The following is a 26,345-nucleotide window of genomic DNA, read 5'->3' as shown; positions in this document are numbered from 1 at the left end:
CCTTCCCCCTCTGTATACCTTGCCTGTGAAGGAAGCGGGTCAGATAGGCTGAATTCTTCACTTCATGCTGCCTCGAGGGTGGCCAGCTGGCCTGTGGGCAGGATGCCCTGGAGTCGAGTGCCCAACTCTGGTCCTATTATAGACCAGCCCTGGACAAAGCACAGCTTAGGTTCACTCCCTGAGAGAGGCAGGCAGACCGAATTGACAGGCCAGGGCGGGCTTGGCAGTTCGTAGCTGACACATTTAGCTTAAGTGTTTATTTCACAACCATCTTTCTGTCCCTCTGTAACTTCTCTTTCCCATCCTAAATCAGTCTTCTGGTTAGGCTAAGGCTGTAATTTCTCTCAGTGTTAAGTTCCTCAGGGGACAAGAGAGGCAGCAGGAGGACAGTGGGTACTGGAGGGAGAAGGGGGTGCTGAACAGGGTGAGAGGATGGCAAAGCCCCTGTGATGACCAACCTAGCCCTTTTTGTCCAGCTGGGAAGGGTGAGACCACAGGCTCATTCAAGGTAACAAAGTCCCAGGAATTCCCCCTCCACCCACGTCTGTGAGATGAATAACTTCAGGCAGTCTACCGGAAGTGCTATGTGGGGACCGGCACTCCGGTCTTCTTGCCCGGGCTACGGTGTCCCCAGCTCTCATCCCACCCTTCTGAAAAGAAGCAGCAGGAGTTAAAAACCAGCAGGGTGAAGGGTGATACCAACCTTATGCTTAGATCTGGAGACCCCAGGACATGGCAGTGTAGGCTGGGGAAGAGGGTTAAGGAGATCTTGCTAGAAGAAGTCAGAGAATGTGCCCTTCTCTTCTGGGCCTCGGAGTGGGGGTAGGATCACCAGAAATCCCTGGAGGTTTAAAAAATTATAACAGGTTTCCATCTTGTCTTCTCTTGATCTTGTGATGGTTCTGGGCAGGAGGGTAGACAAACATCAGGTTGTCCTTTTGAAGGTGTTGAACCTTCAAAAGGTTACCCTTTTGAAAGCTTTTCTCCAAGGCATTCTGATTCTCTTCCCCACTTCCCATGGATCTTTTCGAGAACCACCGCACTATACTTGTCATCTTGAAACTTTTTTGATCAGGCATTCCACCAGCTAAAAAATTTTAAGTAGTATCTTTGATGTTTGGATATTTATTTTAAAATCATACTACTAAAAAAAAAATAAAAAAAAAATAAAATCATACTACTGTTATTAGTCATCCTAAAGACTTTCATTAACAGAAAGCGAGCTTAAAATTAAATAGCAGCAGAACTTGTAATATTTTCTTACTGACCCCTCACTCACCCGGTGCCCCTCTCCAGGTGTGTGTGCACCCATTTTGGAGACCTCTGCTCTCCGTTCCTGTTTGAACCCTTCATGCCTAGCCCAGGGCCTAACATGCAGCAGGTGTTCAGTTTACAATTTTGTGAAAAAGATGAATCGCCAATGGTTGTGTTAGGGCTAGATCTTGGAGAACATGAATATTTTGAAAATCTATAAGTGAGGAGAGGGAGTGAGTGAGCTAAGAGGCTCCCTCATAGATTAACATTATGATTTATTGAGCTTTCTTAACAAAAACATTAAAATCAGACCTTACAGGAGGTCATTTGTTTGAATAATGATTGATGGCTTAGTTACTTAAGTTACATGTGTTTACTAATCCCTCATCTCCCATTCTAGTTGCGTGACTGTCTCTTGGCTGGGCCAGTCCGCCTTGCGAGACAGGTTCTATGAGCAGGACAACGAATGGCAACTACTCTGGGGGAAGGGATTCAGTGAGGAGGCTCCCAGTAGAAAGAAGCCCTAAATCTCGGCTATTAGTTAATTAGGTGCCGAGTAAAACAGGCTGGAAGGGCCGAGTGAAAAGGATTATTACAGGCTCTTAATGGTCGGGAATTGATTTATTAGTGCGGCATCCCATTTGCGTGCAAGACAGAAAGTTGGTAGTAACCTAGGTTTTGTAGGCAGAGGGATGGAGAGTTCAGGGCCCCTGGGATCACCTCTCAGAGGATTTCTTTGAACTTTAACCTGCTCACCCATTCCAAGAGCCTTTGTTGGGGGGGGGGGTGAGCACCAAGAGGTAGTCACTTTCCAAGTTCATTCTCAAAGCCCGCCTACAGGAGTGCCACACAGCTCACCGACAGAATGCCGAGACCACCCTTCTTCCTCCCTTGTTTTGGAGATGGTAATTGCAACATGTGTGTGTTGCTTGCTTATAGTTTCTGCGTTGGACTCTGTTCTCAAAAGGCTTTACACATGTGTTGACTGACTTAATCCTTGCAACAACATGGGGGGATGGTGCCAAGAGTCTCTTTCTTTTAAAGTTGAGGCAACTGAGGCACGCAGTGGTGAAGTAACTTGCCCAAGCTCGCTAGGGTTAGGGAAGCTCGTTAGTGGCTGGTAAGTGGCAGCTCTAGGAGTTAAACCTCAGCTTGCTGGCCTCAATGACATGCCCTCCACCACGGTGCCATTGGTGAGGGAGTGGAGGTCCCCCAGACTTAAAATGATCGAGTTGGTGTTGGGCTCAGTTCACGACCTTCCTCCCCCTTGGAACCCTGATGCCCTAGACCCCTGCCCCCTAATTTTCTAAATTAATCTGGTCCCAGATCCCTCATTCATACTAAAGTGTAAATGATCGAGGATCTGTTAAAGGACTATCCCTCTCTGGAAAACTTTTTAGCAGGATCCAGAATGTTGAAAAGGATGAAGTTTTGAAGGTGGAATCCAAGGCAACCTCTGGAACATTTGTTGTGGGTGTTTGATTGTTCGGTGTCACACTCTGCAGCCTGGAGGGCAGGCAAATGCTTTCTCATTTGGGGCCACAGCCACCCAGAGTCTGGAACCAACGCAGAGCCTCAGCCTCGCCCCCGCCCCAGCACAGGCTCACGATCATGGTCTCCACGGGAGCTGCTGGGGAGCAGAGCAGAGCAGCTGCCACCACCAACTCCATCGTTAGAAAAGCTGGTATGAAGTTTATAGCCTATTTCACAGTTTTAAAAGTGTGTGTCTGATGTCAGTCTTCTCAAACTACCCACCCTCGTGGAGCAGGGTGGCTTGGTCCTCGTGCCAACCGTGCAGCCGTCCTGGACCCACGGAACTTTGAGTGGCAGTCCCTGCAGCTGGGATCAAAGGCAGGGGTGGGAGCGTGCTGGCAACAGGCATGGCCTCTTGGAAATTGTGGGGAGAGAACAGAGACCCCACTCAGTGGACAAGAGAGGCCTAGGTCCTCATCAGGTGTCATTACACATGTGGTTTGCAGAGAAGAGTCTTTTGATGGAGTCCTGAGGAGCCCGGAGTTGCAGGCGGGGATCACAGAAACTTCTAAAGCTCCCCTACAAGGGAAGCAGGCCCTGCCCTGGCTCCATGACTCGTGTGTGGCCTTTATGGGCCGTGACCAATGGCTCGAGGCCTGGGCTGGCAGCCGTCGGCCTTCATCCTAGGCAGGAATTCTAATTAAACTGGGACTCCTGGGTCTCACTTACAAAGAGCTCAGCACCAGGCTCTGCCTTCCAGGCCCCACCCGCTGGTCACACTCTTGAATGCCACCTGCAGGGACGCCCAGCTCGGGGATGCCTGGCTTGCCTTTACAGTGGGCCGCAGAGGACCTGAGCCAGGTTGAGCTTTGGGGCAGGCCCTGAGCTTTGATCCTAACAGAGCGTCATTTATTTATTTTTTAAAGATTTTATTTATTTATGGGAGAGAGAGAGATAGAGCAAGAGAGTGAGCACACACAAGCGAGGGCAGGAGCAGAGGGAGAGGAACAAACAGGCTCCCTGCTTAGCCCAATATGGGGCTCGATCCCATGAACCTGAGATCATGACCTGAGTTGAAAACAAGTTGGATATTCAACCAACTGAGCCACCCAGGTGCCCTGATTCTAACAGATCCTTAGAGGAAAACAGCCAATGACCTTTTGGATGGTTCTGGTCCTTCTCTTGGCACTCACCTTGCCATTTGTACCGCTCTTATGTATTTGTAATGCACATCTCTTGTCTTTACAATGAATTGGGTTGGTTGAGGTATTCTGGGATCTAGGGAAATTCAGGGTGGTAGAATCCCCATCTGGGCTTCTCCAAGGGACCTGCGGGTGGGGGCTCATTCAGAGAGACCCGGCTGACTACCAGGCAGACCATGAATTAGGATCAACATTCATGGCTCATGAGAGATGGATGCCAGAGAAGCTGGACCCAGAGCTGCATCAAGGGACTGGTATGATTTGTGGAGGCAGAAAGGAAGCCCAGGGCACAAGGAAAGAGCTGCCTTGCACATTTTAAATAAAACAGGAGGTTTATCTGCACATTAGAAATCCTTGATTCCCAAACTTATCTAGTAATTCCTAAAGGGAGCTAATTCCTAAAGGGAGCAGTTGGAACAACCCTGCTTCTTTTCCATATTCAGCAATCAGATTGTCCTCTCCCTGCATGGTTCTCACTTTCAGTGATGTCCATTTAGGTCTAACTTCAATATGTATAAAAATGAGATATGTATAAATGATATATATATATCTATATACATATGTATAAAATATATGTATAAAATGTATATTTTGGGGGCACCTGGGTGGCTCAGTGGGTTAAGCCTCTGCCTTCAGCTCAGGTCATGATCTCAGGTTCCTGGGATCGAGTCCCACATTGGGCTCTCTGCTCAGAAGGGAGCCTGCTTCCTCCTCTCTCTCTCTCTACCTGCCTCTCTGCCTACTTGTGATCTCTCTCTGTCAAATAAATAAAATCTTTAAAAAAAAGTATATTTTGTATGTATATGTATATGTATTTGTATGTATATGTATAAAATGAGAATGTGTGTGCATGAGGCTGATGGTGGTCGTGGTGGACGGCCATGGTGGGGGGTGGGAAGGCAACGTTCCCCAGGAGCTTTGGCTGAAGTTTTGTCAGTAAATGTATCACTGTCGTGGGTCTGCCCCACGGGGCCTCCTGTCCTCTTCAAAACACCCCCACCCTAACTGAGGGTCTGGGTCTTGAAGGCCCTCTCCCACATCCCGTTCACTGGTGAACAGAATGCCTGGTGGAAAGAAAGTGGAAGGTCAGGGGTGAAAGAAGAGATCCAAAGGGTACCTGGTGCTGCATTTGGAGAACTGAAGCTCCCCAGACTCGGTGGGTCTGCACAAGCTAAGTAAGGCCTGGGCTCTTGGCTGACTTTCCTGCTAGTCCAGAAGACACCCACACACCCAAACCGCGGGGAATGCAGCTTGCTGACCTTGGCAGGAAGGAGGGCTGACTCGGCCTTTTGCGTAACATAAATACTCAGCACAGCTGCCTATGACCTGCCCATTTCTTGTCAAATCCAAGAGGGAAAGACCTACTGGCCAAACCCTTTACCCCACTGTACCTCAGACCCCAAGAACTTGGGCTCTGCTCAAGTTAGTAAGCTGGAGCTGCCCCCTTCCCCCCAAATGGCTGCTGGTGGAGGAAAAACCTGGGTAAGAAGGACAGTAAGGAAATGTGAGGAGCTGTCTGGTCTAATGGGACTTAAAAAAAAAAAAAAAGGTTTGTTGTTGATAAATTTTCTTGGGAAGCCTCCTATTAGGGAAGCTCTAGGCCTTTCTGCTCCAGCTGATGGGGGATTGGGGGAGAGGGAGGAAAGAATGAAAGAATTTAACTTGGCAAAAGAGATGGTCTCTCCCAGTGCTTTTCTCACCCATCCTCAGCACTAAAGCTGGACCCCTCACGACCCTCCCAGTCCCATTCCCGGGGTTGACCTGGATTCAGTCCTTTGTTCATAACACACTGTCACCAGCCCCCCAACCCTTGCCATGACTGGCAGTACCTCCTTTCTCCCTCTGCTTAAGTCCCATGAATCCTTCTAGACCTGACTGGAGTCCCATGACTTCCATGAAGCCTTTTCCCACTCCCTGACTCCTCGCTTTTTGGAACTCTTGACATCCTGGAGTTAGTCCCACACACTTTGTTAGCACTTAATTTTTCTCTAATAGTTTCATGAAAATTAGCTCTGTCTTACCAGCTTGTTGTCATCACTTAGAGAGCACTGCCCAGTTGCATCCGGGGATGGGCTCAGAAAGTACAGGATTGACGGATGAATTCTTGGAAAGATGGCAAGTTCTTCCAACATATGGCCGCTGTGGCCTTTTTCCAGGGCCTACCAGACCACAGGGTAAATTGGAAGGAGGGTCTTTGGTCTTGAAATTTGGAGATGAGGCTCCAGCAGGAAGAAATGAGCTACTAGATGTATATATGCTTTTTGGTTGGAGCCCGGTTCCATTCCAGTGTGTCATTGGCAGCCCTTATGTGAGGGCTTGTCAGGAGGCGAATGAGCAAAATGTTGCCTCAGCATTTTAGGGCCACAGTTTCCTGGATAAATGGTTTGAGTAGGTTATCACCAATGTCTTACTGCTATGAAAACTATATTGTGTCCGCTCAAAATTCATGTTGAAGCCCCAGCCCCCAGTGTGATTGTCTTTGGAGATAGGGTTTTGGGGAAGTACATGAAACACTGTGGCATAATGGAACATTACTGAATTGGAAAAGGGGAGCCTCCTCTCTGCCATTAACCTCTCTAGGTTCTATTGTCTCCTGCAAAAAATGTGGAAAATAACCCAAGCTCTGATGAAAGAGACGAACCAGGTGATTGCTTGAGGGTCCTTCCTACTCAAAGAACCCCTAATCTAAGTAATAAGGAGGGAGACAGCAGACTATCACAGAGAAGAACACTTCTAACCCTAAGTGCCATTTGACAAGGGAATGGATATTGTGTCAATGGTGGTGTTCAGTAGGAACTGGATGACATCCAATGGGGATACACTAGAGGCTAGATGATTTCCAAGGTCTCTTCCAGCACTAAGGGCCTCCTACAAGGCTATGACTCATGCCTCTTTGTGCTCCTTGCCCTTTCTTCAGCTGCCAGCAGCACTTGTAGTCAAATGTGACCCCATTTTATGTTTGAGTAGAGAAACAGAAGACAACACAGAGCCAAGTTCAACTGTAAGGTTCTCCAGATTCTCAACTTGATAGTTGTTACCATTTGTGTCTTGAGTGAGGAGGTAGTTTGTGTCTCAGGCCCTGGGGCTTCAAGTCACATAAACTTAAAAAGGGTAAGGTATCCTGGCAAAGACGCCTAGTGAGATGGCGGCTTTGGTGTAAGGATATATTATGGGTAGGGAGCAAACAGGTCCTGAATCAGAAGATGCTTCTCAAGAGAACCAAGGGGCCCCTTGTCCCTCTTGGGTTCTTTTCAGAAATGCCCATGCCTCTCTCATTTCTCCATTAACTGCCCACCTATCTTCCTCTAGAGTCTCATCTGTGCTCTACTCTTGTGGGTATTTTTATGAATCCACAAAATCCTAGCATTTTCCATCTGGAAGCTTTCTTTGAGAATATATAATTCAGTGTTTCCCCAAATGTCAGTCTTTCACACACCACTTTCACAGTTTTTGACAAATACATATGCCAACTGTTCTATTATTTACTCATAGCTTTATTTAAGTTGGGACTTTAAAAACCTGCATGTTTTTAAATTACCATTTAACATAAATGGAAAACCAGCCTTACTTGCATGCATTTAAGATAACCATAATTAATATTAACCATTAAAAGGAAAAAATGTATCCCCTTGGGGCACCTGGGTGGCTCAGTCTGTTGTGTCTGACCCTTGATTTCAGCTCAGGTCATGATCTCAGTGTCATGAGACTGAACCCTGCATCAAGCTCCACCCTCAGCGAGGAGCCTGCTTGGGATTCCCTCTCTCCCTTTGCCCCTCCCCACTCCCTCCCTTTCTATCTCTCTCTCAAATAAATAAATAAATCTAAACAAAACAAAAAACCAAAACCCAAAAAACAAAACAGGTTTCTTAAAAAAAAAAGTTTCTCCTTGTACCCATGTAAAATTATCGCAAGAACCTTACCATGGTTATCGCAAGAACCTTACCACCTTACCTTACCAAGGTAAGAACGTTACCATGAACTTTTACAAACATGAATCTGCTGCAACCCTCTCTTGAACATTCATTGGGAACATTCACATGGAAACTAAGGCCCAGAGAGGTTTAGCCACTTGTTCAAGTTCAGCAGAAGATGAGTGGCCTGAACTTTTGACTCTCAGAGAGTCAGGTTCATTCTATCTCATGCTTCTTTAGATGAAGCTGATGGGGTTAAAGATATTTACCATCTGTATTAGTTTCCCAGGGCAGTGGTAACAAAGTACCACAAACTGGGTGTCTTAAAACAATAGGAACTTTTTGGTCTCACAGTTCTGGAGGCTAGAAGTCCAAAATCAAGGTGCTGAGGAGGCCATGTTCCCTCCAAACCCTCCAAGGGGTGGATTCTTCCCTGCCTCTTCCAATTTCTGGGAGCCCCAGATGTTCTTTGGCTTGTGGCATCATAATTCTAATCTCTACCTTTGTCTTTGCCTGGTGCTCTCCTTGTGTGTTTATTTCCGTGTTGCCTGTGTGGCTTAGTTGGCTGAGTGGCTGCCATTGGCTTGGTCATGATCCCAGTGTCCTGAGATAGCGCCTCACATCAGGCTCTTTGCTCAGCAGGAAGTCTGCTTCTCCCTCCTTCTGCTCTTGTGCCCTCAATTGCTCTCACTCTCTCCCTCTCAAATAAATAAACAAAATCTTTTAAAAAAATAAAAAAAAGAAGGTCCCCCTCAGATAAACAAATAAAATTAAAATGATGGAATTACATACATTGATAAAATAATAACATGCATTGGACATTGTTGCATGCCAGTACCATCTCATTTGATCCTTACTTAGCTCTCTGAAGGAAACAAGTGTGATAGATCTTACGATAATGGTCCCCACTGAATTGTTCTTCCTGTATCCATGTCTTTGTGTAGGCCCTTTGATAATGATTTTGGGATTGGTCTTATGACTTGCTTCAGCCAATGGAATACTAGTAAAAGTAGTACAAATGGAGGCTTCAAGCTGATGGGGGGTTTTGCCTACTTTTGTTTGTAGGAACTCTTCTACTATCATGTGAATAAGCCAGGACCTGTCTATGGAGGACAGGACTTCGTGTCACAGAGAGAGATTATCTCAGTTGAGGCCCTATACAACCAACCTCCAGCTGATCTGCCAGCTGATTGCAGATATGTGAGTGACCCCAGAAAGAACAGAAGAAGAACCACCAACTGAACCCAACCTAACAGCTAACTTGCTGAATCATCATGAGCACATAAAATGGTTGTTTTAAGCCACAAACTCTTGTGTGGTTTGTTACTCACTGATGTGTAATTGACACAGAAGGTATTGCTTCTATTTTATAGATGAAGAGACTGACTCTCCAAGGATTTGATTGACCTGCTCATCATGACAAAGACTGGAAAGAAAGAGAAAGCCCCATCCTTCTTTGATACAAGAACCTAGCAGTTGAACACAGTGCTATGGGCATTTCTGATCTCCACTGATCAGTAATACATGACAGAGCTTGGGAAATTCTAGAAGAAAGGAGCAAAGTATTCTAGGGGCTGAAGTCTGACCAAGTGCCAAGAGTCTACAGAGATGAGGCTCTTTTTGTCTGGAAAGTCAAATATGTGTGAGATAGGAGAAGTAAAGCATGCAAAAACATGGTAGAGAGGTAGACACAGACTAATCCAAAAATCTGAAAACTGGGAGAAGGACGACAGCCTTCAAAGCTTGAAAAAGGCAATTTTAGGACAAATGAAGGCGAGGGCTTCTTTTCACAGTGAGCATTCAGTTAATAGGACTCATTATTTTCAAATGTGGTATAGGATTAAAATGTAAATGGTCTTATTTACTTATTTATATACGCAATCACATTTATTGAAGACATACTATATAGTAGGCACTGTGCTAGATGGGGATTCAGAAATGAATAGTACACAGTCAGCGCACTCATATTCTAGCAAGAGGCAGACATGTTGATTACTCAGTCCACATATGCTGATTGAGCACCACGTGGGCCAGATCCTGTGCTAGCACTGCAGATAAACTGGTGAGCGAAACAGAAATCCCTCCTGCTCTCCTTGAGCCCACAGTTTCTTAAAGAAGGCAGATGTTAGAGAAATAATTAAATTATAACACACGACTAATTAGTCACTAATGAGCATGGTGTTGTAAGAGAGAAGTACGGGGAGCTTCAGGAATATACAAAGAGAGGTCATTATGTAGTCTAGGGAGTCATAAAAGATCTTCCTGAGGAATTTAGGTGTAAGCTGACAACAGGAGGCTGAACAGCAGTGAAGTTGGCAATAAGGGTGGGTGGGGGTTGGTGGGGGGAAGAATATTCATAGAGGGAACATCGTATGACAAAGGGTGGAAGAGAGTTATTTGAGGAACTGAAAGATGTCTAGTATGGGTGTGTTGGAGGAAACAGTAGGGGCAAGAATGGGCTAGAGTAGGTTCTTTTCTGTTGTGCTCTGTTGTCCCCAGAGGCTGAACACTAAAAACTGCATCATCTGGGCTATGTAGCCCTCTGGCTTCCAGTCGGGTCTACACGACAGAAGCATGAGTAGGAGATCAGAGATCATAGGGGAGAGAAGGCACGACATTTCTCCTACTCTCCCCCTGTTTGGGTGCTGAGGTTCTGGCAACTGTTGTATCTTATAACAATAGTTTCTGTTGGCGGCCCTACTTCCATGGCCCCAGTTTGATTAGTTTTGGTAACACCCTTTGTTCACTCTGTGCATTAAAGCCTACCAGTCACAATGACTTCCCACTTTTGCTAGTCCCAAGTGCCTTAATCTCCCTTTTTCTTCCTTTAACTTTTGTAAACATTCTTTTTATTAAACTGTCTTTAAATTCCAGTTGAGGGTACCTTCTGTTTTCTGCTCAGGAGACTCCCTGAAGGTCACACTAAGGACTTTGGACTTAGTCCTGGGCAATGGTAAGATGTTTATAAGATTTCAGCAAAGGAGTGACATGGTATTTGCTCTTTAAAATATCCTGGGGTTTCTGCTTCTAGTAATGACAGAGTAAGATCTTACTAGACTGTCTCTCCTATAAAAATCAACTAAAAGTCTTGACAAGTAGTAAAAACTGTAGCTATGTGAGGTAACAGAAAATCAACAGTAGCAGACAGACTCTTCATGGAAGTACATTGTCAGAGGAGGGGAATTTCTTTTCAAAGTAAGTTCTCATTTTTGTGGCTTTTCCCCTGGGGACAATGTGGTGATATGATTGCTGGAGGTGGCAGGGTGCTTGTGGAAAAACTGGAATCTTTCTGGGCTGGGAAACCAGAGAGATTTCAGAGGTTTCCCAATTTCTTGGGAAACCAGGAAATTGAAGCCAGAGAAATTGTGTCTGCTGAAGAGAGTGGAGGAATCACAGAAGGGAAAGAACCAAAGAGGATCCCAAATTATGACTATCCATATCTCCCTGTGACCCCCTTGTACAGGTGTTTACAGAACAAACTGATAGTGATTCCAATAAAGTAAAAACATTTGAACAGACACAGGAACACAGGAGCTGCTATGAAAGAAAGAGTTAGTGGTTCTTATCAGAGGGGGAAAAAAACTAGAATCAAGAATTTCTAAACATTCCATAAACATTTACAATGACCAGGATACAACCCAAATTTATACAACAGGATAAATTTGTAAATTTATCTGATTTACAAAAATCCATGAATTTGGAACACATTCTTGAGAGAAAAGAAAATGTGAACATGACCCTGAGATGACCCAGATATTGGAACTAGCACAGAGGGATTTAAAAATGGCAACCATAACTATCCTCAGTGAAGTAAAAGAAAATATGCTTATGATGAATGAAAAGGTAGGAAATCTTAGCAGAGAGAGAAAAATGATTTTTTGAAAGAACTAAGTGGTTAGAAAGAGAAAAAAAAATTTAAATGGAAACTTCAGTACTGAAAAATACAATATCAGAAATGAATGGACTTGATAGCCAGTGGAGATGACAAAGGAAATAGTAAGTGAACTTGAAAATGGAGCAATAGAAATTATCCAAGGTGGAGAACAGAGAGAAAAAAAAAAAAAATTAAAACATTAAAAAAAAAACACATCACGGGGGACCTGGGTGCCTCAGTGGGTTAAGCCTCTGCCTTCTGCTCAGGTTATGATCTCAGGGTCCTGGGATCTGAGTCCCACATTGGACTCCTTGCTTGGCGGGAAGCCTTCTTCTCTCTCCACCTCTGCCTGCCACTCTGCCTGCTTGTGTGCACATGCTCGCTCTCTCTCTCTCTGACAAATAAATAAATAAATAAAATCTTTTTTTTTTTTTAAAGGATAAGATAGGGTGAAGGAATATGGATCAACACAGAAATGAAGTTTTTATTTTTTTAAAGATTTTATTTATATATGAGAGGTGGGGAGAGCACCTGAGCAGTGGGAGGGGCAAAGGGAGAGAGGGAGAAGGAGATAATCCCAAGCAGACTCTGCACCAAGTCTAGAGCCCAACCTAGAGTTGGTCACCTGACTAAGCTACCTAGGTGCCCCTTGCAAGGTTTTTATAAATTGTGTGAAATACAACCATGTTTACTAAAGCATTTTGTAAAAAAATAGGGATGTATATTATAATTTCTAGTGTAACCATTAAAAATAATGCAAAGAAGAAAAGCTAAAAAGCCAACAGGATAATTAAACTTAAATCTTAAAAAAAAATTGAAACAATAAAAAAATAGGAATGGAGGAACAGTAGAACAAAAGAAAACAACAAAAACCAGAGGAAAATATAAAAAATCTAAATGGTGGCTCCAAATCCAACTATACCAATAATTACATTAAATACTAATGGATTAAGATACTCCATTTAAAAGGTAGAGATTGTCCTGTTGAAGAAAACAAGATCCAACTACACGTTGTCTATAAGAGACACACTTAATATAAAGACACAGATATGTTGAAAGTAAACAAATGAAAATACTCCATTTAAAAGGCAGAGATTGTCATACTGAAGAAAACAAGATCCAACTATATGCTGTCTTAAAAAGTTAAAGTTAGACATACTTAAAAGCTAGACATACTTAAAAAGTTAAAAAGTATGTCTCTTGTGGAGACACACTTAATATAAAGACACAGATATGTTGAAGGTAAATGGGTGAAAAAATATAATGTGAACACTAAACTAAGTATAGGAAAGCTGAAGTTGCTATATTAATATCAGAAAAAGGAGAATTCAAAACAAAGAGTATTTTTAGAGGCAGAGGGAAACATTTCACAATGATAAAAAGGGTCATTTCACAATGACTTTACTTGTAAATATGCCTAATAACAAAGCTTCAAAATATATGAAACAAAATTGATGGCATTGAAGAGAGAAATAAACAATTCCACAATCATTGGTGATTTTATCATCTCTCCCCAGTAATTGATAAGATGAGCCCCCCCAAAAAAGACAAAAAAGAACCATGATTTTGAACAACAGTGTCAATCACTTTGGTTGAGTTTTTTTTTTTTTTTTTATAGAATATTACACTGAATGATGACAAAAAAACACATTTTTTTCAAGGACAGATGGTGTGTTTACCAGGACAGCTGGGCCATAAAGCAAGTCTTAAATCTGAAGATTGACATCATGGCTTTTGGGCTTTTGCCTGGGAGGAGGTGAGGGTGCAACTGTCTTTGGTCCTCCCAAATCTGGGTTCATCTAACACCAGCTGCCTCCACCATGCCACCCAAGTTGAACCCCAACCAGATCAAATCACATATCTGAAGTCCACTGGTGGGGATGTCAGTGCCCTGTCTACCCCAGCCCCCAACATCAGCCCCCTGGGTCTATCTCCAAAAAAGTTTGGTGATGACATTGGAATGGTCGAAGATTACAATGAAACTGACCATTCAGAACAGAAAGCCCAGACTGAAGTGGTGCCTTCTGCTTCTGCTCTGATTAACAAAGCCCTTAAGGAACCACGAAGAGACAGAAGGAAGCAGAAAAATATTAAGCACAGTGGAAATGTCACTTTTGATGAGATTGTAAACATTGTCTGCTGGATATGACACTGATCTTTACCAGAGAACTCTCTGGAACCATTAAAGACATTCTGAGGACTGCCCCGTCTGTGGGCTGCAATGTTGATGGCTGCCACCCTCATGACATCACGGATGACATCAATAGTGGTGCAGTAGAATGTCCAGCTAGTTAAGAGCCACAAAGGAAAATCTTTCAGTAAAGGATCATTTAACAACCAAAAAACAAAAAACAAACAAAAAAAGATCAACATCATAGAGAATATGTTCTCTGATTATGGTGGAATTAAATTAGAGATCAATAAGATAATTAGGAAAACTCCATATATTTGGAAATTGTGTACCACACTTCTAACTAATCCATCATTTAAAGAAGTCATAGTGGAAATTAGAAGATATTTTGAATTAAATGATAATGAAAATACACACATCAAAATCTGTGGGATGTTGCTAAAGCAGTGCTGATTGTAGGACCGCAACAGGAAATATACCAGATAAACCTAGAACGTCTTGTGCAGAGAGTAAGGAAATGCTCAAAAATCAAGAGGATAGGGGCATATTGAAGGGATACAGGAGCAACCTAAAAAAGCTCCCATGACCAAAGCTGGGACAGTTTGAGTTACAAGACCAATAATGCAATATTGGATTATAGCCCAAAATATAAAATGAATATCCATGGATCTGTATTGATATGAATCAATGACTGAATAAACAAATGTGGGAGAAGAACTCCAGATAAATTAAGTGAATGCTACTGCCCACCCCTTTGAGTATGAGCTGTAAAGTACGGAAAGGGATGGCGGGGGCGGGGGTGGGGAGAGGAGGATGAGAAAATAACTTGACAGTGAAAAACCTGACAATGGAAAAACTGATCGAAATTAACATTGTCTTTGATAAGCCATGTTGAAACATACCCTTCACATGATATGATGAGAATGGCACGTCACCTTCATGGTCTTTCCCCTCAAAACAAATTATACTAGTCTAATCAGAGAAAGACAAACGGAGTCTCCAGGATTCCTCAAAACAGTCAAGGTCACCAACAACAAAGAATCTGAGAAACTGTCACAGTCAAGAGGACCCTAAAGAGACCAATGACTAAATAGATTGGAACATCTGGATAGGATTCTGGAAAATGAAAAGGATGTTAAGGAAAAACTTATAAAATCCAAAAAAAAGTATTGATTCCATTTATAGTAATAAACTAATGTTGATACCTTAATGGTGACATGTACCATAAGAATGTGAAGTGTCAGCAATAGGGGGAACAGGGTGAAGGGTGTATGGAAACTCTGTGCTATATTCACAACTTTTCTGTAAATCTAAAAATATTCTAAAATTAAAAATTTGTTTAAAAAATTATGGGATGGACCTAGAGCAGTGCAGAGAGGGAAATTTATAGGTTTAATGCTTTTATTGGAAAAAGGTTCCCTAAAATCAGTTACCTAAGTTTATTACTTTAGATGTTAGAAAATGAGAAATTAACCCAATGTAAATAGAAAGAAGGAAATAATAAAGACCAGAACTTAATGAAATAGAAAATGAACAAACAATGAAGAAAATAAAAATAAAAATCTGGTTGTTTGAAATGATCAGTAAAATTGGTAGGGCTCTCATCAGATAGATTAAGACAAAAATGGAGAAGGCACCAATTAATAATTTGAGAAATGAAAGATAAAACATTACTATAGACCCTAGAGTCATGAAAAGAATGATAAAGGTATGTTGTGGAAACTTTGAGCCGATAGATATGACTACCTATAAGAAATGGACACATTCCTTGAAAGACCAAAATTGCCAAAAGTGATTTAGAAAGAAGTAGAAAACTTTAATAGACCTATATAAAATACAGAAATTGAATTCATAGTTAAAACTTTATCCACAAAGATAACTTCAGGTCCAGATGGCTTCACTGGTGAATTCTATTAAACATTGAAGGGAAAAAAATCGTACTAGGCTCACAAAAATTCTTTAAGAAAATAGAGGAGAAGGGAACAGTTCCCAACTTATTTTATGAGGCTGGTATAACCCTGATTCCAAAACCAGATAAAGACATTACAAAAAAAGAACTATAGACCAATATCCCTCATGAATAGAGACATAAAAATCCTTCATAAAATATTAGCAAATAGAAATCAGTGACATATAAAAAAGGTAATAGATGATGACCAAGTAGGATTTATTCAGGGAATGCAAGACTGGTTTAACATTTCAAAATCAATCAATATAACTCAACAAATTAACAGAATAAAGGAGGAAAGCAGTATGATCCTTTCAGTAGATGCAGAAAAGCTTTTGTTAAATTAAACATGCTTCCATAAAAACAAACAAACAACAACAACAACAACAAAACACTCAGCAAATTCAGAATAGGAGGGAACTTTCTCAGCCTAATTAAAGAGATCTTCTAAAACTTACATTTTATGCTTAGGTGAAAGGTCCCGTGATTTCTCCCTTAGATGAGAAAGAAGGCAAAGATACTTTCTCTCACCACTCGTATTCAGCATTGTACCGGGGTTTGTAACCAATGTAAAAAGACAATGAAAAGAAATAAATGCATGTACATTGGGCAGGAAGAAGTAAAACTGTCTTTATTTGCAGATAACATAATTGCATATGGGGAAAATCCCAAAGATTCTACAAAAGAGCTGCTAGAATTAATAAACTTAGCAGTATCTTAGGATATAAGGTTAATATACAGAAATTAATCTTTTTGTTGTTGTTGTTAAGAAAGCTCCACACCCATCATCGTGGAACCCAACACAGCAGCCCAAATTCATGACCCCGAGATCAAGACCTGAGCTGAAATCAAGAGTCAAAAGATTAACTGATTGAGCCACCCTGGCACCCCAATCTTATTTTTATATACTAGCAATGAACATTTAGAAAATACTTTTTAAAAAATCTCCATTTGTAATAGCATGAAAAATACTTAGAAATAGATTTAATAAGAGATGTGTAAAATCTGTGTGCCAAAAACTAGAAAACATCACAAAGGAAGACTTAATTAAGTAGATTCCATGTTAATGGATTACATGATAAAGCATTGGAATATTTGATATGATTCAGATGGCAATTCTCCCCAAACTGACCTATAGAGTCAGTGCAATCTTAATGAAAATCTTAGAAGGTATTTTTGAAGAAATTGACATGCTGATGCTGAAATTTATATGAAAAAGAAAAAATGCATAGAAGAGCCAAAATAATTTTGAAAAAGGACAAAGCTAGATGACCTACATTATCTGATTTTAAACTTATCATAACTTACAGTGATCAAGATGTGTGGTATTGAAATAAATATAGATCAATGGAACAGACGAGAGAGACAGAAACAGACCCACACTTATATATGGTTAATTGATTTGTTAAAAAAAAAAAAAAGAAAAAGAAAAAAGTAGACTAAGTGTGCCTGGGTGGCCCTTGGTTGGTTAAGTGTCCAACTCTTGGTTTTGTTTCAGGTCATGATCTTGGGGTCCTGGGATCCAGTCCCATGGTGCGCTCCCTATCTCTCCCTCTCCCTTTGCCCCTCCCGCTCATGCTTTCTCTCTCTCTAATAAATAAATAAATCTTAAATAAAATAAAATAGAGTACTTTCTCTCTTTTAAACAAATAGCCTTTACTTTTTAGAGCAGTTTTAGGTTTGTAGGAAAAGTGAGTAGATAGTAAAAAAGTTCCCATACATGTCCTACTCTGACACATACACAGCCTAATCTACTATCAACATCGCATGCCAGAGAGATACATTTGTTATAACTGATAAACCTACATTGATCTCAACATTGTCACCAAAAGCCCATAGTTTACATTAGGTTTTGCTCTTGGTTTGTACATTCTGTAGGTTTTGACAAGTGTGTGGCAGGTACCCAACGCTAAGTATCACGAAGAATAGTTCCACTGCTTAAGGATCTTCAATTGATTTTTGACAAAGGTGGCAAGGCAAGACACTTGGGAAAAATAGTCTTTTTAACATATGGTGCTGGGACCACCAGATATCTGTATTTTAAAAACTGAACCTTGCTCCTTACCTTAAACCGTGTGTAAATATTGACTCAAAATGAATCACAGAGCTAAACATGAAGTGACAGCTAGAAGAAAACATAAAAGATAATCTTTGTTGCATTAGGTTAAGTAAATATTTCACAAAGATCCAGAAAGTACACATCAGTTGATAAAATTGGCTTTTGGGGTACTTGACTGGCTTAGTTGGTAGAGTGTCTTGATCTTGGGGTCATGAGTTTGAACCCCACATTGGGTGTAGAGATTATTTAAAAATAAAATCTTTTTAAAAATGAAATTAAAACCTTTTGCCATTCAAAAGACACAATAAGAAAACAAAAAGCAGGTCACTGAGAAAAAATATATGCAAAGCATCCTTATGAATAGGAGTTATATTCAGAATATATAGAATATATTTGTACTCAGAATATACAGAGAACTCTTAAAATTCAATAAGAAGACAAGCAACCAGTAAAACATGGGCAATTGGAACACAACGTTTTCAAAAGAAGATGTAAGAAAAGAAGGGCCAGCAAATATATGAAGATGCATCACCAGTTACAATGTAACTTCATAGTAAGCCCCAGCGAGATGCTCCTGCACGCCCACTAAAATGGGTCAGGTGAGAAACACCGATGAAACCAAGTACTGGGGAGGGTGGGGAACCACTAGAAGTCTCACATTGTCAGAGAGAAGCAGAAAACAGTGTGACAATACTATGAAAATAAATAAATAGGTAGATAGATAATTAATTAATTAATAATCACCCTATGACCTGGCAATCCCACTCCCGGATATCTACCCAAGAGAAATGAACACATATGTCCACACAAAGACTTGTACCTGAATGGTCACAGAAGCTCTATGCAAAAATATTAAAACTGGGGAAGAAATTCAACGTCCACCTATTGGCGAGAGGGTAAGCAGATTGTGGAGTACCTGTGTGCTACTCAGCACCAAAAAAGATGAAACATGAACCCATTCGTCATGGAGGGATCTCAGAAACATGAGAGGAAGTGAAGGACGTCAAAAGAAAAGACTACATGCTGTTTCATACCATTTATCTGGAACTTTAGAAAAGGCGAAACTGTAGGGACAGAAAACAGATCAGTGGTTTCCTGGGGTGAGTGTTGGGTGTCGAGGGGAGGGTATCAACAGTGGTGACTGCAGGAGAGAAGTTTTTATGGTGCTGGAAACATCTGTCTTGAGAGTGGTCATGTTTACAGGACTGTGTCCGGTTACTCAATTTTCATCAGACTTTACACTTAAAGTGGGTGAATTTCATTGTATACAATTATCCCTGGTTGCCGTGTGCTGAACCCTTTGAAAGGAGCAAGAGTGGGTGCCAAGAGGCCAGTTGGTACACTGAGTTGTCTCCGCATCCCCCACCTTTCAAACAGTGCCCCTTTCCAATTGCTTTGCAGCTGGAGAGTCTGACAGAGCACACGTGGGGGACCTGGTTCGTTTCCAGCTCACTATGATATGAGGGATCAAATCACCACCACGGCTCTGGCCACTATCTCCATCTCTGGCTGGTTCCCAAGGATGTCATTGGGTTAACTGAGATCTTGTCTACAAAGCAACCCACTTCCATGGAGACCAATATCCATAAAGCCCAAGGAGTTTACAGGGTTCATCCACTGCAACTTCATTTCTCTTGGCCTCTGTTTTTTTGTCTGCAAAGGGGAGGGCTTAACTACGTGGCCTCAGAAGACCCCGTGTGAGCCCTAACAGCTTGTGATTTAAAGTACAATGCAGACTTGATTTGAGTTTTTATTTATAGTCTTCATATGTATGTTCCTCAGCAGGAATGCCCTCTCATCCTAGCACCTGATTACATCTTCTCAGCCTGCAAGAGCCGACTCTAGTTTTCTTCAAACCCCGTGAAGCCCCTTCTTACTAGTCTAAGTCCTGCTGATCTGGTCTCCTATTGGTCTGTTCTGAATAATTTAGCACGTGCATGCACTGTAACACAAACCCTTTTGGCTGTGATTTTATATATGATATTGGTCTTTCCTCCTCAATCAGGTTGCAAAAGCCTTGGGGGTCTTATATTTCTCAGGTTTTCCCCTTCCCCAACAGCCCCTGCCCTACACACACACACACACACACACACACACACACACACATACACTTAATACTCGCCCACTGTTGTGAGCTTTGAACATTAGGTATATCCTCAATGCAGTCTTGATAGGTTTCTGTTGCTCTCAATCTGCTTCTATGATTTGCTTTTCTTCACTTCTGCTGAACTGTCTGCTTTCTGGACTAACATGGGCCGCTCTTGCTCGGGGACCAAGCCCGTGACCTACAGCTAGTTCTCAGAAATCATTAGGAAGCTGAAATCCTCTCTGGCTGTCCAAATGCCACCCACAGTCCTTACTGTTCGGAATTTCACTAGAAGTTGACAGTATGTATACTCAGAAATCTTCCCACCAAACAGATGCCTTGGCTGAAGCTGGGGGAAGAAGAGATCTAGATGAGAAGACTTTTTTCCGTGTTCTCTCAGAGAAGATCACTGGCCCCATAGCGTGATTTCTTTTGGATGTAAACCAATTTCTGCTTGGTCTTAAGCACATGGGCCCCAGACACATGTAGATCAAGGCTCATTTACAGGATTTTATAGAAATAAAACCAATTTACCACATGTTGAGATGTATGGTCTTGGAAGTCAGCTGGACTTACGGTCAAGTCCTGGATTGCCACCTACTAGCTGTGTGACTTTGGTCTAATGACAGAACGTCTCTGTGCTCCCATTTCTGTATGTTTAAGGTCTGAGAAAAACAGCGAAAATGAAACGTATGGTGCTTTGTGCAGGGGCTGGCATATATTTAATTACTCAACAAATGGTCCTCGTTATGCTCTTTGTGTCGCTCCCAAAATGCGGGGTGCAAAGCAAAAACTGTTCCCCTTTTGCACGGGGGAGGCCCGGGCTGCGTGAGCCCCAAAGGGGAGGCTGGTGGGACACACTTTGATTCTCAACGAGTTGCTCTCCAGGGCCCTGTGGGGAAGTGCCGCCTGCGGCTGGAGGCTGCGGTATTCTGGGCGGGTCCCTGCAGGCTTCAAAGGCTCAGCCCTTCCTTTTGAAGGGGAGTATTTGCAGCTCATTAGCTCTGTGGCAGAGACCACCAACCAAAGCAAATCAGGGTTCTGGTTTAGCCTGCACAAGATCCCCCAAAGACCTCTGCAGCTTTTTAGAGGAGAGACGTTTGCTTTGCCTACACTGGCTCCGCGAGGAGAGCACGACAGTATGCCGCCTGGGCTCTCCGCGCTGCAGAGAAAGCTTCGGACCCTGCGGAATGATCCAGCTTCAGCCGACTAGCGCAGTGCCATGCACATCTGGAAACTTTGGGGGAAAAAATGTGATGATGATGTTGCTGCGATAACATCATTCTCGGAAGAACTCTCAGGCAAGATGCACATCAGAGACCAAGACAAACACCCTCCTGCTATTCCAGCCGCACGCAGGCCTTGCTGCTGTCCTGAGCCCGAGCCCTAGAACGAAGAGGTGGGGCTTCTTGTTTTCCAGGGGCTTCTTGTTTTCGAAATCATGGGCTGGACCCACAGAGAACCCCCACAATCCCAGGGCTCCCAGGAGCTCCAGCCCGGGATTCGGTGTCCGGGCAGGAATATGTCTAGGTTAATCTAGTTGTAATGAGCACACTGAGTTCTGTCTCTCCAGACCCTTAGGGGTCAGAGGGGGAGATATCACAAGCACCCTCACTCACTGCTGGGGGCATCTCCTAGCTCTTTCTCTACCCCAGAAGTGTGGCCCAGAGGCCTCTTAACTTGGCTTCTGGGGACTGGGCTCTAGGCTGGTCTCAGAGGGGAAAAAAGTCTGCAGTCTACATCAGGAACAGGGAAAGAGCCCTTTGCCCCTTTAAACACCTTTCCCTGGGTGGGTGCTGCCTGCAGCAATTTCAAAGCCTTTAATCCTGCAATTAGGGAACACTGAAAGGCAAATCTCTCTAGGTTGACCTAACAGGGGGTTTTAAATTCACACATAAGTACAAATACTAGAGGTTAAAGATACTTCCCCGGGGTATGTTTTACTAGGCAGACAAGACATGGTTAAGGTACTAGGTTTTACAAAGCTGGCAGGAGGGCTGTGAAGGAACCAGGACCCTCTGGATAGTTCTGCCCAAAGCTTTCACTTGGGGTGGTGGATTAGGGGCCTGGGTGGACCAGAACGACCCTTCTCTATTGGAAGTCAATAGAGGGTAGATGCAAATTGATTGGCAAAGTCTGGGTGATGTCGTGTGGTGGGTGCTTAATCCAGACCTTCTGGTGAACTTGGAGGGACAGACCTTTGGTCTTCTCTGTTCATTTAAGAGGCCTGGATGTCCGTCCCTAAGGATGTCAACACTCTTGGTCATTTAATCAGGAGCTTTTTGGGGAAGGAGAGTAGGGTGATGCTGAGAAAGGGGCAGTGGTTGGTGAACATGGAGAGTCCCATTTACCCAGGTTCTGGGGAGTGTCGAAGAAGTGGGGTTGGGATGGAATTTGAGCCAGGAGGAGGGGAATTGGGGGGTGAAGGATGAAGGAAGTGGAAGAGGGAAAAGGAAGTACAAGAATGCTTTTATGTCTTTGTATTTTAAATGGGAATAAATGTGGGGTGGGGGGAAGAAGAGGGAGAGAGGCAGGGCTTTTCAGACACTTGAAAATGGGCCTTTTATCCCCCCCCCCCCCCCCCCCCCCCCGTAGCCAGGACTCAAGATGTTTTTCAGGAACATGCTTCCATGCAGGCAGGTCCCATATGTTACTCCCATGTCCTGGCCCCTTTTCTGAGATTTTCTAAAGCTTCTTTTCTATTTTCTCAGGCTTTGTGGCTAGCCAGCAAATAGTTAAGGTTCTCTCACTTTTCCTCCCTCCTCCTCTATTCCTTTCCTTCCCCTCCCCTCCCTGCCACCCTTCTGCACCGCCAGCTATCTCTCCTTTTCCTCCTCCACGCCTCTGCCCTTCCTCTTCTCTTCTCCTGGGCACGCCTGGCCTCCTGCGTGAAAGGGCAGACAGGATTCTGCCAAGCAGCCCCAGCTCTGGCAGTGGGGCTGGAGACAACGCAGCCAAGTGGCCCAAACTAATGAATTCAAGACCGGCTGGGCTGACCCACAGAAACTGCTAGGCCCCAGCCTTGCAGGAAAAAGCCGAAAACTGACCCCTTGTTGGGAAGATTTACACCCTGAGGCCCAGCAGGCCCTATTGCGTCAGGCAAACAATTACTTGGAAAACTACATTTTGTTGAAACAAAGGACACTCAAAGAAATCGTTTAATTCCTTGTTGCTGCCACCCCCCCACCCCACCCCCACCCCCCCACCCCCCGCAGCTTTGCTTTCCCAAGTCACTGGCTCCTTCCTCATCCTCATTGTGTCCCAGGACCGCAGAGAACCTGGGTTTGGCTGCTTTGAAAACAGATGAGCAGGCCAAAGTGAGGGGAGGTGGGGAGGGCTGGGGTGACCGGGTGATGGGCATTAAGGAGGGCATGGGGCATAATGAGCACTGGGTGTTATACGCAACAGATGAATCATTGAACACTACATCAGAAACTAATGATGTACTGTATGTTGGCTAATTGAATTTAAGTTTAAAAACATAAAAATAAAATGAAAACAAAGCGCTGTGTCCAAAGGACGAGACACCCCTCTAGGAAGGGGAGCTGGCAGGAGCAGAAAACCCAAGCCCAGGGCTTGACTCCGGTTTGCACCCTTCACCCCTCCAGCAAAGGCGCTTTGGAATTCCCTCCCGCTGGGGTGGGGCAGCGCGCAGCCGACTCCACTCAGAGAGGGAGTTCCCAGCATTGCGGCCCGCTACGTGATCCAGAGCCACCCAGCACTGCCTGGCTCCAAGATCCCAGCTCATTAGGGGCAGCCGCAAAACACAGTCCCCCCTAAAGTGGCCACAAGTCTTGGAGAGCTCTCTGTGGGACTTGATTACTGTTTTCAAGTACTTAAAAGCTATCATTTGGAAGAGAGATAGATTTATCTGGTCTGCAGCCAGAGGAGAAAATTAAGGCCAAAAGTGGGAGTTATATGAAAACAGAGGTAGGACGCAATAAAAAGCAGCACAGTGTTTTGTTGGTGTCATTGGCCAGGGTAACGTGCAGCCTGGGGAGGCAGGGGGGCCCCCAGATCTGGAGGTGTTCAAACAGAGGGAATTTTGAGCTGGGCTTCTCCCCATGTGTTACTGGAAGAAAGGTACTGTTTTTCAGGGTTACCTACGGTGCCTGGCTTGTACACAGCAGGTACTCAATGTTTTTTGAGTGGATTGATGATTGCAAACCATGGGGCAGAAAGTTGTGGTAAGCAGTACCTAAGGTGTTTTCCAGCAATGACTCTCTGGGAGTCTCTGAAAGTTTTCTCATTTTTCAGAGGCCAGAAATAGAAGTTTGGAATCTGCGAAAGCTAGGTGCACACATGGAGTTCAGTGGGGTCTGTGGCAGGAACAGGAATGAGGCTGCAGGGGTTCTTCCCTGTGGCTCCTTCCCCATGGCTTTAAACACTGGGCTGGTTTCTAGCAGGACCCAGGAACCACACCCGTTGAGGGGCTAGGAGCAGCGAGCTCTTTCCTTTTTAGCTTTGAACCTAACTCCTCACAGAGCTCCGAGGGAAATCTGGGAGCCTGTGAGCCTCTCAACATGGGGGAAGTTGAGAGCTTGGGTGGGGGTGGGCGGATGTGTGTCTCTACTGCCCAGGTCCAGCAGAGCCGCTTCGCTCTTCTGTGTCGGATGTACTGGAGTCCCCCACAATAGTTTTTTGGAGACAGGGCTATACACTGAGAAGTTGGAAAATCATAGGCCTATAGGATTCATGCATTTATTGAGCACCTACTATGTACCAGGCATTGTTCTAGGTACTGGGGAGATGACAGTGAAACACGGGAACAAAATTGCCTGCCCTCAGGAGCTTGTATTCTAAGGGAGTCAGACAAACAAACAGCAAAGTAGAGGGTGTCAGAAGGTGGTAAGTGCTGTGGAGAAAAAATAAAGCGAGGAGAGGGAAGAGGGGCTGTGCAGAACTGGTTTTGAAATTGGGCAGTCAGACAAAGCCTCACTGAAGAGGTGATGTCAGAACAAAGGCTTGAGGGAGGCGAGTGAGCCATGAGGGAGGTGTGTTCCGGGCTGAGGACCAGCGGAGACAAAGGCCTGTCTCCTGTGTTTGAAGAACAAGGAGGCCGGTGTGGATGAAGAAGCAGGGTGTGGTGCGCAGGCTTTCACAGTGGCTCCCCCTGATCTCTGTCTCCTGGGATCCGTGCTTTTGTATAATCCACTGCCCTTGAGTGTGGGCTGGACCCAGGGACTTGCTTCCAACAAACATAATACAGCGAAACAGATGGACTGTCATTTCCGGGAATAGGTTACCAAGATTCTGGCTTCTGCTTTGTGCGCCTCCTCCTATTGTCTTATTTGCTTGTACCTGCCATGTTGTGAGCTGCCTATGGAGAGGCCCGCCTGACACAGGAGAGAGGGAGGCCCGAGGCCAACAGCCAGTGAGCTGCTGAAGCCCTCAGTCCTGTGACCACCCACAAGGAAGGAGTCCTGCCCACAACAAGGTGAGTGAGAGTGAGCTTGGAAGCAGATTCCCCCCCAGGTGAGCCTTGAGATGACCACAGTTCTGGGCAATACTTTGATTGCAGCCCCGTGAGAGACTCAGAGCCTTCGGACACACCTCCGCCACATCCTGGCTCCTGACTGGAAACTGTGAGATAATACATGTTTCCTCTCTTAAGCCACTAAGTTTGGGGGTAATTTATTACGCAGTCTTAGATAACTAATGCCCAAAGGGCGGCTAGTAAGAGATGAGCTCACAAGGCTAATGGGAGCCAGATCATTTCGAGTTCTTTGGTCATTAAAGCCTTTTGGCTTTTCCCTGAGGGAGGTGGGAGCCACTGGAGGGTTTAAAGGATAGGGGGATGTAATCTGACTTAAAAATCTTTAAAGAAGGTCATTTTGGTTGTTGCCTGGAGAATAAACTTAGAAGAGGGGCAAGTTAGGGGGCAGGGAGACCTGTTAGCAAGTCATTGCCTGCTCATAATCCAGGTGAGAGATAATGATGGCTTAGACCATGACAGTAGCAATCGAGGTAATGGTCAGAATCTGAATTTATTTTGAAGGAGAGCCAATAGGACATGATATGTGAGGGAGAAGATGAGTCAAGAAGACTCTAATGTTTTTGATGGAACAGATAGAAGGCTTGAGTTGCCATTAAACGATATGGAGAAGACTTGTAGAAGATTAGGTTTGGGGACAGAAGTTCTCCATGCCTACTGGATATCCCGATGGGGATAGAAGTACATTGTTGGGTGTTCAGGGGAGAGGTCTGAGCTGGAGAGGTAAATTTGGAAGCCATCAGCAGACATGTTTTAAGTCATGAGACTGGATGAGATCGCAATGGTGTGAAGAGAAGAGTGATAAGGTACACCGTATGATCAGCAGCCCCACTTCAGGAAATTCACCCAAAAGAACTGAAAGCAGGGTCTGGAAGAGCTAGTCGCACACCCTTGTTCATAGTAGCATTATGTC

The 26,345-nt window shown here is 43.9% G+C and overlaps 1 pseudogene; it reads left to right on the top strand.

Annotated features, from left to right (window-relative positions):
• Window positions 1-13,483: 13,483 nt before the first annotated feature.
• On the top strand, window positions 13,484-14,009 carry LOC123937580 (annotated as a pseudogene).
• The last annotated feature ends 12,336 nt before the right edge of the window (window positions 14,010-26,345 follow it).

Source organism: Meles meles, chromosome 2, assembly GCF_922984935.1.
Source record: "Meles meles chromosome 2, mMelMel3.1 paternal haplotype, whole genome shotgun sequence".
In the NCBI taxonomy this organism is placed as follows: domain Eukaryota; kingdom Metazoa; phylum Chordata; class Mammalia; order Carnivora; family Mustelidae; genus Meles; species Meles meles.
Note: the sequence above shows the minus strand (reverse complement) of the source record. Positions and strands in the feature narration are given on the sequence as shown.